Consider the following 13,925-nt stretch of genomic DNA (forward strand, 5'->3'; position numbering starts at 1 on the left):
TCTTGAGTCCTGGCTGTGACATATGAGCTGCTGCTTAACCCTCCCAAAGCCTCACCCTCCCCAAACTGATGAGAAAGTAGTTAGATGAGATTGAGGATTCTGCCATGGAGGTTGTCAACCTAAGAAGCTCTGTTATCAGCTTCCACATGACCAACAACAGAAACTACTAAGTAGGCCAGCCTCCCAGGTTTCCTTTACCTTTCACATGCTAGCATCCTCTTCATTCTATTCTGCATCAAAACATGTGAGTACAATCACGGCAGCAAACTATGCTTTAAAGTTTAAGCAATTTGGTGGGGAAGGGGTGGTTGCTGACTTTGTCTCAGTTGATTCTCACATGAAGATAGAGAGCATGTTTAAAATTATTTTTATTCCTTAGTATGTGTATTAGTCCATTCTCACACTGCTATGAAGAAGTACCCAAGTCTGGGTAATTTAAAAAGGAAAGAGGTTTAATTGATTCACAGTTTTGCATTGCTGGGGAGGCCTCAGGAAACTTACAATCACAATGGAAAGCAGAGGAGAAGTAGGCACCTTCTTCACAAGGCAGCAGGATGGAGTGCAAGCAGGGAAATGCCAGATACTTATAAAACCATCAGATCTCATGAGACTCACTCATTATCACGAGAACAGTATGGGGAAAACCGCCCCCGTGATCAAATTACCTCCACCTGGTCTTGCCCTTGACACGTGAGGATTATGGGAAGTATGGGGATTACAATTCGAGAAGGGATTTTGAATGGAGACACAGCCAAACCATATCATTATGGTTCAATCAAAAATAATATTTTAGAACATTTAGAGAATGAATCAAGATGGAGGACTTATCACAAAAACTTCCTTTCCTCCTGACCCAAGTTCCATAAAAATAAGAGAAAAAAAAATAATATTAAGCCCAATCTATCTACAACTTTGTTATGGGGGGGTGGGGAAGTGGGTGTTTACCACGGACCTGTCATTTTGAAGAACTTCTGAAAGATTTAATTCAGATGCTATCTGGTCTATAGAGAAGGGACTCCGGAGAAAGCCACAGCCTAGAATCCTGCTCCAAGCTTGGAGTAAATTGATGAAGAAGCAGAAGAGAGCTCTGGGGTGGCTGTGGCGGGCCATTTGTGGGCTTTGTTTCACCTAGTGAGGCTGGTAGAGTGCTTTACCCTCTTCACTTAGGGTCAGTAGAAGTGTGGACATCAGGACTCAAGTGAAGGCAATGCCCCAGGCTGCTCTGAACCCCAGGAGGATGGGACCTCCCACATGGAGAAACAAGCAGCTGATACTCCCCACCCACCCTGCAGCGTCTCACCCCCACATACCTCAGAGGCAGTCATCAGGAAATAGAAACCCTGCTCATAGGCATGCAGACTGTACCACAAATACAAAGACGAGCATAAACCCAGGATCTCTAAGTATTTGAAAAAGAAACCACATCTGAAAGAGAAAAACGAATGCCCAAGTAAGCAGAGATCACAGAGCAAACAGAAGATGAAAATCAAAGGTGAGGGATTATAAGGCAAGTTAGAGTATGTCAGATTTAAAACATGTTTTTTTCTCATTGCTAAAGGACATATACTAATTGTAGGAAGTGTGGAAAATACAAAATACACGTAGAAGAAAACGAAAATCATTTGTGTTCACACAACATTGAGAGGAAATAAGAAAATGTATTTTACTGTCTTTCTTTTCAATCTTCAAATACATATATGTAGGTATATATAAATATATGTATGCATATCATTTTTCAAATAATTTTTATACAAAAGATATCACATGTGTTGGTAACCTGCTTTAGAAGAACTCTCAAACTTAATTATATATATATGCTGAGCATTTTCCCATGTATTAACCATTTGTCTACATGTGATTTTTAACACATACTTGCTATTACACTGTATGGATTTATCATAATTTATTATGCCAATCCTCTATCTTTAGACATCCAGATTACTTCCAGCTTTTCAGTTATGAATAAACAAAGATGGAATAAACACCCTTGAGCATGAACCTTTGAGATGGTAGTCCTTAATTTTTTCTTTTTTTTTTTTTTTTTTTTTTTTTTGAGATAGGGTCTTACTCTGTCTCTCAGGCTGGAGTGCAGTGGTGCAATCTTGGCTCACTGCAACCTCTGCCTCCTGGGCTCAAGCAGTTCTCCCACCTCAGCCTCCTGAGTAGGGACCACATGTGGGCGTCACCATGCCCAGCTAATTTTTTATTTATTTATTTTTGGCATTTTTTTTGTAGAGACAGGGTTTCACCATGTTGCCCAGGCTTGTCTCAAACTACTGAGCTTAAGCAATCCACCAGCCGCAGCCTCCCAAGGTGCTGGGATTACAGGCATGAGCCACCACACCCAGCCTGAGATGGTAGTCTTAAAAGCCTATTTGAAGTATGAGATCATCATCATAACAGTAACAGCTAACATTTTTAAAGCGTGTCACATATGGGCAAGTGACTCCAAACTAGTTTTTGTGTCTCCAGATTCCATGTTTCTGCCTTTGCTCATTAGTGCTGCCTTTATATACTATTTGGAATCTGAATTGCTGGCTTTGCCACTTGCTAGGGACAAGTGTAACCTTAGGCAAGTCACCACAGCTCTCTGAGCCTCAGTTGTATCATCTGTAAAATGGGGATGATCATACTATTGAACTCACAGGCCTACTGTAAGGATGTCATGAGAGAGTAAAATAATGAGCACAAGACTTGGCATACGGAAAGAACTCAATAAATGTTAGCCGCTTCTCTTAGTCTGTCCATGGAGCTAATCAGGAATTAACATTACTCTTTCATTCACACAGTGGGGAGTGCTTAACTAGCCTGTCTTGAGAGTCTCTTTGCCAATCGCCTTGCAACTGGGATTTTTCCTCTTTTGGCCTTCAAACGCATCTAAAGAAGAGGGAGTTGGGGGGCTGGGGGCGGGGGTGAGAAAGGTCCCAGCATTCCCACCAGCCTCCTGCTGGCTGCAAAAATCCTATAGGAATCTGCTTCTGGAGGGCTGGCTTCCCATCTGGCTGTAATCACCCGCCTGCTACCCGAAGCACAAGTGCCTCACAAATTAGGGAAATCAGAGGCTGCCTCTTCAGACCATGCACAGGCAGCAGGATGCCGAGTGGCTGCAGAACCACTTGCTGAAGCTAAAATTAACAAGCTTCTTGGGTTGAAGGTTTTAATTAAAAAAGGCTAGAGAATTATTTCCTTAATTCAGATACTTCTTCTTAGTAATCACTTTCCCCTTTGCTGCCCTGAGATTTTTATCTACAGCAGCCTGAGCTATACAGTACCCGGTGGTGCAGTTTGGGGACTTGAGTGTTAGATGGAGTGGGTGCTCTTCAGGGATTCATTTTGGGGTCCCAGACCTCTTCATGCTGTGCATTTCCTCTTGGCCATTGCACGCTCTCCCATGATTTTAGATATTAGCCATGTACTGTTGGCTTCATACTTTGGAGCTCTCCATGAGTCTCTAAACCCATATGTCTAGCAGGGACCACCATGGGCAGGGCGATGGGTCTAAAATATTCTCCTTTTTTCCTCTTTTCCCCAATTCAGTACCTGAAGTACTGAATACTCAAGCCAGGTTGCTGGGACACCCAAGATTCCTGGGGCAGAAACTGTACCTTTCCCATATCTCTCATTCTTACCACTTCAGGATGCACCAGACAGATATTCAACCACCAGTTCCTGCATTTTGTGGCCTGAGGGTGTCTCTTGTCACTACAGCCCACTCTGCCACCTATATGGTGGCTCAGATGCTCTGGAGAATATGTGCCCACTTCCCAGAAGTAGCCCTCAGCTAACACTGGCAGGAGCTGTGTATACTCACCCCAGCTCCCTTGCTGTTCAAGTGGGATTACTCTGGGGTGATGTTCCACACTGTCCCTCACAGCTCCCTGGCAGGATTAAGCACCACTTTCACACAGTGGTAGCTGACCAGAAAACATTTCCTTTATTTGTTGCTTTCTCTTTTTTTCTTTTTCCCCTACTCCTCCACCTTCACCTTCTAAATGTAATTCTCCCTCTTGAATCCCTATCTCAGGGTATATGACTGGGGACCAAATTAAGGATTCTCCTGTCTCCCTTTGAGCTACTACGTCCATCCATCCTCACTGCCTGTCTCCTTCAATATCTCACCAAACTGACCTCTTCTCTTTCTTCCTGTTGCTGCTTAGTCTAAGTTCTCAGTATCTCTGATCTGGACCGCTGCCCAGCTTCTCAGTCTGTCCCACAGCTTGTCCCCCATCTCACCCCTGAAATCCATCATATAGATGCACTCAAGGCTATGTTTGTAAAATGAAACCTGGTCATGCCATGCCTCTGCTTTATCCCTGCAAGGGCTCCCCGTTGCCTCTGGGAAACGGTCTAGATTCCCTAGTTTGACTCACAAGATCATCTGTGACATATTCTGAAGCCTTCCACATGGTGTTCCTGGAGCCTAGGGTGTTCAGCTTCCCCTGGCCACCCCCTTTGTCAGGCTCCCCTACTGATGCTCAGTAACCACCCCTTAACGGAAGCCTTCTCTGACACATCCTCCACCCCAAACTGAATTAGGTCACTGTATTTGTTTGCCAGGACGGCCATAGCAGAATGCCACAGACTGGGTGACTTCAACAGACAATTTTTTTTCACCGTTCTGGAGACTAGAAGTCTGAGGTCAAGGTGTCAGCAGATTGAGATTCTCTCGTTGGGTTGCAGATGGCTACCTTCTTACTGCATCCTCACACGGTCACTTCTCCGTCTGTGTGTTGTCTGTGTCCTAATCTCCCCTTCTTACAAGGACACCAGTTGTATTGGATGAGGACCCACCCGTGTGACCTCATTTCAGCTTAATGATCTCTTTAAAGACCCTGTCTTCAAATACAGCAATGTTCCGAGGTCCTGGGGGTCAGGACTTCAACACGTGAATGGGTTGTGGTGCAAGTGGAACAATTTAGCCTGTTACAGACCCTTCTCTTTGTCCCCACAGCCCTCACTCCACATGTTCCTCTAACTCAGAAACCCTTTATCGTAATGTCCTATACACATATCTTTCTCCCTAACTAGACTACACCTGTGAAGGCAAGGACCCTCTCCACTGCTGCATCCCCACAGTGACTAGAACACTGCCTGGCACACGGTAAGTACTCAACATATATCTGTAAAGCACATGCATATAGTTGCCATCCTGGTTATCCTTAGAATCAACTGAGGGGCAAAAGAAGGAGGTCCTGTAGACTCAGCTTGAGGCTGACTGTAGCTGGAAGACAGAGGCGAGATAATGTTGCACAGCCACACCACCATGCCCAGTTTCCCCTTTGGGACATTATCCCATGGGTTTTTCTTTCTTGAGCTGCTCTCCCTATCCTCCTCATTCTGATATCTCACCCAACTAGACCAGTGTGGTGAATAGATCCAGCAGCACCCAACAGCCCTGCAAACCAACAGGCTTTCTTTGACCATAACCATCTCAGACAGATCAGTGTGAGTCCCTTCCCTAGCAGTTGCAAGGAAAGAGCAGTTAATCTTGCCCATGGTGGGTCTCCCTGCTTTAAAGGCATGAGTGGAGGTAGAGGTGCCTATATTGTTTCATGTCTAACTTTGGCAAATCAAGGGATTTTTTTTTTTTTTTTTTTTTGAGACAGAGTCTCTCTCTGTCACCCAGGCCGGAGTGTAGTGGCATGATCTTGGCTCACTGCAAGCTCCGCCTCCTGGGTTCATGCCATTCTCCTGCTTCAGTCTCCTGAGTAGCTGGGATTACAGATGCTCACCACCACAACCAGCTAATTTTTTTTTTTTTTTTTTTTGTATTTTTAGTAGAGATGGGGTTTCACCATGTTAGCCAGGATGGTCTCGATCTCCTAACCTCATGATCTGCCAGCCTCAGCCTCCCAAAGTGCTGGATTACAAATATGAGCCACCGCGCCCAGCCTCAAGTGATATTTTCTTAATGACTTAGTGTGAATGTTTCAGAGATGACTTCTTTTTTCTCATTGATCCGTTCACCAGCTGCCATCATCCCTTAATTATAAGTCTCCACTTCCTTCCAGCCTCTCTGACAAATAGATAATAATGATCTGTAAACAAACATGTACGTGCATCAGGGGAGCAACTCTTGAAAATAATTCTGCATAGCAGGAGGCAGGCAGGCAAGCAAAGCATGAAGTCACTCAGACTTCAGTTAGGATCACGGTTTTGCCAGGCCGTCTGATAGAGCGTTCTGTGCAGATGGAGATGTAGTATACCTGTACTGTACAATATGGTAGCCAGTAGCGACATGTGGCTGTTCAACACTTGACGTGTGGTTAGTGTGATTGAAGAACTGGATGTTAATTTAATTTAATTTTAATTAATTTAAATTTAAGTAGCTACATGTGGGTAAAGTGGCCACTTTGCTGAAAAGCGCAGCTTAAAGACCTGTCATGTCACATCTCTGAGCCTCTTCTTTCTCCCCTGTAAAATGAAGGTTAAAATCTCCATTGCATTAGGACAATACTAGCTGCTATTACAAACAGGCTATGTGGCATTAGTGGCTGCAACAAGTCGGAAATTTATTTCTTGTCCATGTAACAGTCTAGGGCATGTCCCCTCCAAGGAATATTCAGGGATTCAGGCCGATAGGGTTTGCTATCTTCAACACATAGACATTTTAGTTATTCCAATCTAGTCACCAGGAAAGAGAAAATAGCAGAATTCCAAAACTAGGGATTTTTTCTTAAGCAATTGAGGTAGAATTTATAATGTCATTTCCGCTCTGCCAATTCTTGGCAAGAAAACACTCATATTACCACACATAACAGCAAGGGGAGCTAAGAAATTTAGTCCTTAGCTGGGTACCAGTGTTCTAACTAGAATTATCTTAGTATAGAATAAGGAAAGGACATATTTTGGAAGACAGATAACTGTATCTATTACACCTACTTTGAAAGACTGCTGTATGGGTTAAATATGTTACGTATGTGACACAGTACTTGTGTAATAGTCAGCTTTTGCTGTTAATAAGAAAAGAACCCTGCCATTTTGTGTCTTAAGACAACAATGCTGAGTGAGAGTTAGCAATTTGGGCTGGGTTCATGTAAGCAGTTCCAGACTCAGCTGATCTCAGTGTGGCTTCCATCAGTGCTGCTTCCATCAGTTGCTGGGTCAGCTGGGGCTGGCTAATCTAGGATGGCCTGACTGGACCATCTTTCCTTGCTCTATTTAATTTTTATCCTCCAGCTGGCAAGTGATGGGGTCCAAGACAGTGAGGGAACACTCACAGGGCCTTTTGAAGTTTAGGATTGGAATTGACACCCAATCACTGCTGTCACATCCTACCAACTAAAACAAGCTACAAAGCCAGTCAAGAATCAGGGGCAGGAAAACAGACTCCATCTTTTAATGGGAGGGGATGCAAAGTCAAATTGCAAAGGATTGTAGTTACAGGGAGGGGAATAATTAGAGCCATTTTTGAAACAGTCTACTATAATTTGGTATAAAATTTATTCAGTAAATGGTGCCTAATGTTATTTTGTTAATTCATTTGTTAGTTCTATATGGTCCCCTCATTCAAAAATTTATTGAATGTTTACTGTGCATCAGGTTTCAGGCCAAAGATGGTGACTGCGTTTGGATGTGTTAGGCATTGAACTCTATAAGAAGAAGTCAAGTTAACTTTTGTGTCATAAAAAGAGGACAAATAAACATCAGAATAGATGCAGTTTTTCATTCTTTAGTCCTTGTGATGCCCAGTGTCTTCTTGTCATTTCCTGGGTACCGCTGATGAAAAGGTACCTTGTTAACAATGACCCCTGTTGTTTTGACTATGGTGTGGCCATCTCTCTGGGCCTGGGTGAATTACCAGTAAGGTTTGCCGCTTGTGGCCTTGTCTGCTGGAGGAAAGTACTTTAGGATGAACCTGGACAGATTCAGCATGAGCTGACAGAAGCCTTTGGAGAGAGAGAATAAACAGCCCACTGATTCAGAGGGCTATTAAAGGAATCTTTCTTGCTTCAGCGTAAAACGACTTGTCTTGCCTGCAAGATGAATCAGAAGCACAAAGGGTGATGAATGGAAGTGATTTCCAAAGCACTGGGAAATATCGTGGGCCCCACAGTGAAGTCACATCTGGTGGCTTCAAGATACATCTTGCGCCCAGTGGCATTCATCTCTGTCTACTTCCCCAGGTACCTATGGCTGGCCTACTCCCACTTTCTTATCAAAACCAGTATTCTCAGTTGTGAGCTTTATTGGGGACATGTTCTTCAGACCTGACAGCTCCCAAACAAAAGGAAAATGCAAAGAGAAGACTAAAGTGCTCAAGATAGGGAATCCTAGAAAGATAAGTGCTTCCAGCCCTCAACTTACTCTGCCTCACCTTTGTCTTGCTTTGCATTGCTTTGGGCATCAAATTGACTTATCAAAGGAGCAGGCAGGGACCACTGCATCAAATGAGAATCACTTGGGAAGTCCACCCAACATTTTGTTATGAAAAGTTTCAGACCTTCTCCTGCCTCAGCCTCCTGAGTAGCTGGGACTACAGGCGCCCGCCACCACGCCTGGCTAGTTTTTTGTATTTTTTAGTAGAGACGGGGTTTCACCGGGTTAGCCAGGATGGTCTCGAACCCGGGAGGCGGAGCTTGCAGTGAGCTGAGATCCGGCTACTGCACTCCAGCCTGGGCGACAGAGCGAGACTCTGTCTCAAAAAAAAAAAAAGAAAAAGAAAAAAAAAGTTTCAGACCTATAGCAAAGTTGAATTTTACCCACCCCCATTTTCTTTTTCATGCTTTATCGCTATCTATCAATTTGCCTCTCCTTTTTTGATACATTTCAAAGTAAATGGCACTCATCAGTGCACTTTGGTGGGGGATTTTAAAAAATCGTTTATGTCAGTAATCCATATTCAGGTCCCTGAATCACTAGCCAAAGGATCTGCATTTTAAATAATTATTAACCCCACTTTGCAAGTGAGAAAAGAGGCCCAGAGAGGTGACAGAACCTGCACTACAAAAACTGCCTAGGAGTTGAACTCCTCTCAGTCTCTTGGCCCAGAACTGCCTGGGTAGGAGGAGTTTAGGGCATCTCAGCTTAGTGACTATGTCTTGGAACTACCCCAGCTCTCTTGCTTAGAGTATGGGACTTTGGCCAGACTAAGGCCACTGATCCATCTTCCTGGCCTAAACATTCCTTGAGGAGAAGGGCTGTAAGACTTTGCTTGTAGCCCTTGAACCAAGAGTTATTGAACCTCTTGAAATCTGTAATGTGGAGATAACAATGATTTTCAACTCATGGGTTTAATGAGGTCATTCATAGAAATGTACAAGTGCTAAAAAGAAGTAGCTTTGTTATGATATTCATTAATAAGTACAGCCTTCGTAAATCTCAGTCTATAAACTCAGACAGGCACGAAAAGGTAACTGCATTTTTTTCCCTATAACTAAACTCAGTTTTATTTTGAGCACCTGCTTTACGTTAGAACCCTCAAAAAACACCCTGAGATGAAGATTCATGTACAAATGACTTATAAGGAAGTGGCCCCAGGAAAATTTGATCAAGGAATAGGTGAGTGAGAGCCCAAGGGAAGGAGGCAAGCAAGAGCTCATGGAGGATAAGCTTTGCTCAGTCCTTTAGGGAGCTGGGGACAGTGATGGTCACCCTCAGAGTCTTTCAGATCAGGGGGCATGGAAGCTGGAATATTTGCATCTCCCTCCCGCATACTATCAGGCGTTAGTTTAGGGTTGTCCTGCGGGAGTGAATACGTGGGCACTCTAGGTTCTCTAGGCAATTAAGCCTAAGGGGTTCTAGTAGCCTGAGGGTGGTCCTCCCACCAAGAGATTTAGGTGCTGGCCACACAAAGTTAAAGCACCCAGGAAGACTGCGTGCATGAAAATTATAAGGTGTCTGAGGGATGTAAGTGGAACACTAGTAACATCTGCTGCAGAGTCCATTCTGCCACAGCAGAAATCTAGTCCACTTGGGTTCCCTGGAAAGCATAGCTTGTACCAAATCATGACAGTGAGATAGAGATCGAGTCCTTCCTTTCTAGTCTGTTTCTTCTGGCAACAGCTGCAACATCCTTGACCTGCCTGGCCTTTGTATGTCTACCCATCTAGGTCATTGCTGAATTAGTCTGCATTTCAGACCCAAATGTCATCTCAGGCCCCCAGCCTGGACTGTAAGAGCCCTTCTACTGCTATCACACCATTCTGAGATTTAGGAAACACCATTTACAGGACCCACCTGGACACCTGGATTATTCTTCTGCTCCCACACCATGCTACAGCACTGGAGTCTCAGAAGGATGGGGTTCTGGTCCACGCTTTTACAAGGTACACCCAGGGAAGGGCTAGGGCAATGCCTGCTGCTCTCAGATGTCCCAGCCTAACTGGGGGTGCTGCATCACCACCAAAATCGGCCTGAGAGTGGGATGGCTGAGGAGTAGAGTTCTTTCTCAGGCTCCTAATACTATCTGAGCACTTTGAGTCTCTTGTTACTCTCTTCCTCCTTAACGTCAAGGGAGTGTTTCTAAATATAGGACATCTTGTCCTTACTAAATATTTTTCCACATAGGTTTTATAAGAAACACAAGACTGCTTCTCAAACTAGTGTATGTAAGAATTACCTGGGGAATTTAATAAACCATGGCTTTACATAGGTCAGATCTCCAAAGATTCTTATTCTGGGAAAGACTTGAAGACTCATGAGCCAGGGACTTGACTACTTTATTATATCTACTCTTCTGTGTCAACTCTTTCTTCGGCAGAGATGCCTTGCCAGTCAGTTACTGTCTCAATGAGGGGAAAGATGAGCTATAAGCAAATGCTGTGGGTAAAACAACTTCAGTTAATATTCTAGAACACTGTGCTACTTCACAAAGCTTTATCCTAATTTGTGAAGCCCTTTTTAAAAATTATTATAAACTCTTTGATTATTTAGCCTCCAAGTGCTTTCCTTACTTCTGTTCACATGTCCTCATTATACAGATGCCCCATTGTGATTTCTGTAATTTGAGGTGGCTTTCTCTTCCCTTCTTACAGCAGCCTCTTTGCCAATTCCTACCCACTGGATCTTTGTGATAGAGGTGGGGGTACACAAAAATCCACAGGGCCTTGAATTCTTCTTAAAATTCATACTGAAAAGTTGCTGTGTGTAAAAGAGACCACTTGCTTTGGGGGAAAGGAGGTGGCAGAGCACCATGATCAAGCATGTGGATTCCTGTCTCTGCTACTTCTTAGCTGTGTGATATCTCAGCCAAGTTAATTTCTTTGAGTCTTGGTTTCTTCACCTGGAAAATTGGAGTAATACCATCATCTACCACAGAGGGGGACTATGAGGACTCAAATGAGCAAAAGTATGGACTGCTTTGCACAGAAAAAGTGTGCAGCTGTTACAAGTGACCATAAAGGTGTTTAAAGCTGGGTTCTCAGCCTAGGGTTTATCCTGGCTGTTGTCAAAGTACCATTTCATTTGGTTGCCATCACTGTTCCATTTGGGTATCCTTCATTCCCATGTGGCTGTAAATGGGGGAAGGACAGACGGAGTGGGTTTGAGAAACAGTGGGAATTGGAAAGTAGTCGTGGCTGGGAGGCCAGTGAGAGTGAAGCTTCTTAGCTATTCTAGAGAATGTCCACTTTCCATTAGACTAGAAATAACTTTTGGGATCCCGTTGGCTCTGATCTGGCTTTGTTGGAAATGACACTTACAATGAGCAATGCATAGGCAGATAGTGAAGAGTAGGCTTAGGTAATTTCTAGGTTTACGTTTTAGAGAAATCCCAGTTTGGGGTCGGGAGAAGAGGGAAGGGGAGTACAGAAATCAACCTTGCGGTGGGTACCATTTATCAAGGACTACTATATGCTAAGTATTCTTCTAAGAACTTAACACATACACACATACTATCTCATTTTATCCCTGCAACAGCAACCCTTTAGACTAAGTATCATCTTGACCGCCATCTTAGAGATGAGGAAACGGCTTCGGATGGCAACCTACTCACGTAAGTTTATATCTCTATTTGGCAACAAAGCCAGGATTTGAACCAGTTCTGGATCAAGATCCCACGTGCTCTTCACTGCTTTATGTGATGCCTTTCATCAAAGGGGAACCCCTGTTCTCTCTTCAAACAATCCTTTAAAGCAGTGGTCTGAATTTTTCTGAGGATCTGATGAAAGTCATGGATCCTCTCCTCTGAAAGCACATAAAATGCCCTGAGCCACTGATGCTGTGCCTGTTAGGAATGCCCAACTTAATGCCAGCTTTCTGCAGCTCAGATATCTCTCTTGGGGTGTCACCCGCACCTTATAACCCCTGGGGGATTTGGGGCAAAGAATCAGCTATGAACTAAATATAAATCACAACAGAATCATTCATCTATTCATTGGGGTTACGTTGTTATGACCTTGTCCCCGTCATTTTACCCTGCTAAGCCTCAAATTCCTCATCTATAAAATAAGATGGTAACAGTATCTATGTCTTGGGTTTTGTGAAGATTTAATAAGATATAGTACATAAAGCTTTTAGAATGCAGTACATATCTCATAAGCTTTTGGAATGCAGCCTGGCACATCATGAGTTTTTCATTAAGTATTTGCTATGATATTAATATTAGTAGTCCAGAAATAATAGCCTTTACTGCTTTCTCTCTTCTGTTGTTCATCGCATTTTTCTTGAGTATGTATGTTGCCTCTTCAACAAGGCAATGAGTTCTTGAGTGCAGCCAGGCTGCTTCGGATTGAATCCCAGAGTTATCCTTCTCAAACGTGTAGCCTTGGGAAAGTCTCTTCACTTTTCTGAGCCTCAGTTTCCTCTCCTGTCAAATGGAAGTTATAATACCATCTATCCTAACAACATGCTACAGCAGTACCTGAAACATAGAAAGGGCTAACTACATGTTAGTTATTATTATTGTTGTTGTAGTTACTGGTATTATTATCAGTAGTACTATCCCACTGAGAGCTGAGCACACAGATGGAGCTCAGTAAGTGCTGGTTGGTTGACAAATGATCCCTTTCAGGCCAGATAATTAGTTGCACTCCAATCAGTAGATTTCCTCTTACCGGGAAGGAGCATGGGCCTGCTGTAATACATAAAGCAGGGAATCCTATATCCACCCTAGCCCATTCAGGAACAAGAATCTGGGGTGGAAATAGACACTGAAATATGATGCTCCCGACCCAACAAAAGTGTCAGATGGGCTGCTCTGAGCAAGTGCCTGATGAAGCGAATCTAACTGCAGCTGCAGGTTACTCCTCAGCACCATTGACGAGTTGGGAATCGATTGACTCAGCTAGAAGCAGAGGTGGTGTGGGGAGGTGAGGGTGTCCAGGCAGGCCTCCACCAGCAGAAAGAAATTAATTATGTCTCCAGGGCTGCCTGGCAGGAGGGCCATATATCATGGTGATAATCGATGTTTGGTGGGGGTGGACAACCCTGAGATGGTCGTGGGGGTCCCAAAGAGGCAAAAGGACCTGCAGGGACTTACTGCAAAAAGTCAGACAGCCCAAACCCAGCTCTGCTCTTTCTAGCTGTGTGACCTTGGGAGAGTCACTTAACCTCGCAGGCATCATTTCCTCATCTACAAAATGCAGCTGTTGATACCTTGTGGGGCTACTGGGAACACTGAGAATCTGATCATCTGCTACTGCCCTTTTCATAATGGCAGCCTCCTGTGTTTAGTGTGCAGTTGAAGCGCAGCAGGTCTAAATTAAGATGTGCTGTAAGTGTGAAAGTCCCAATTCCAGCAATGTAGCATGAATGAAAGGAAGGTGAAAGAACTCATCAATACTTTTTCACATGAATTGCATATTGAAATTATACTTGGGACATATTGGGTTAAGTAAAACATATGAACAGAATTAATTTTGCCTGTTTAGTTTTATCTTTTGAAATGTGGCTACTATAAAAAAGAACAAGATTGTGTCCTTTGCAGAGACATGGATGGAGCTGGAGGCCATTATCTTTACCAAACTAACACAGGAACAGAAAAC

At 43.7% G+C, this 13,925-nt stretch overlaps 1 long non-coding RNA gene across 1 annotated transcript in view; it reads right to left on the reverse strand.

Annotated features, from left to right (window-relative positions):
- Window positions 1–13,925, reverse strand: part of LOC107001008 (uncharacterized) — a 96,621-nt gene that overhangs the window by 21,090 nt on the left and 61,606 nt on the right. The window lies entirely within an intron of this gene.

This window comes from Macaca mulatta, chromosome 11 (genome assembly GCF_049350105.2).
Source record: "Macaca mulatta isolate MMU2019108-1 chromosome 11, T2T-MMU8v2.0, whole genome shotgun sequence".
Taxonomy (NCBI): Eukaryota; Metazoa; Chordata; class Mammalia; order Primates; family Cercopithecidae; genus Macaca; species Macaca mulatta.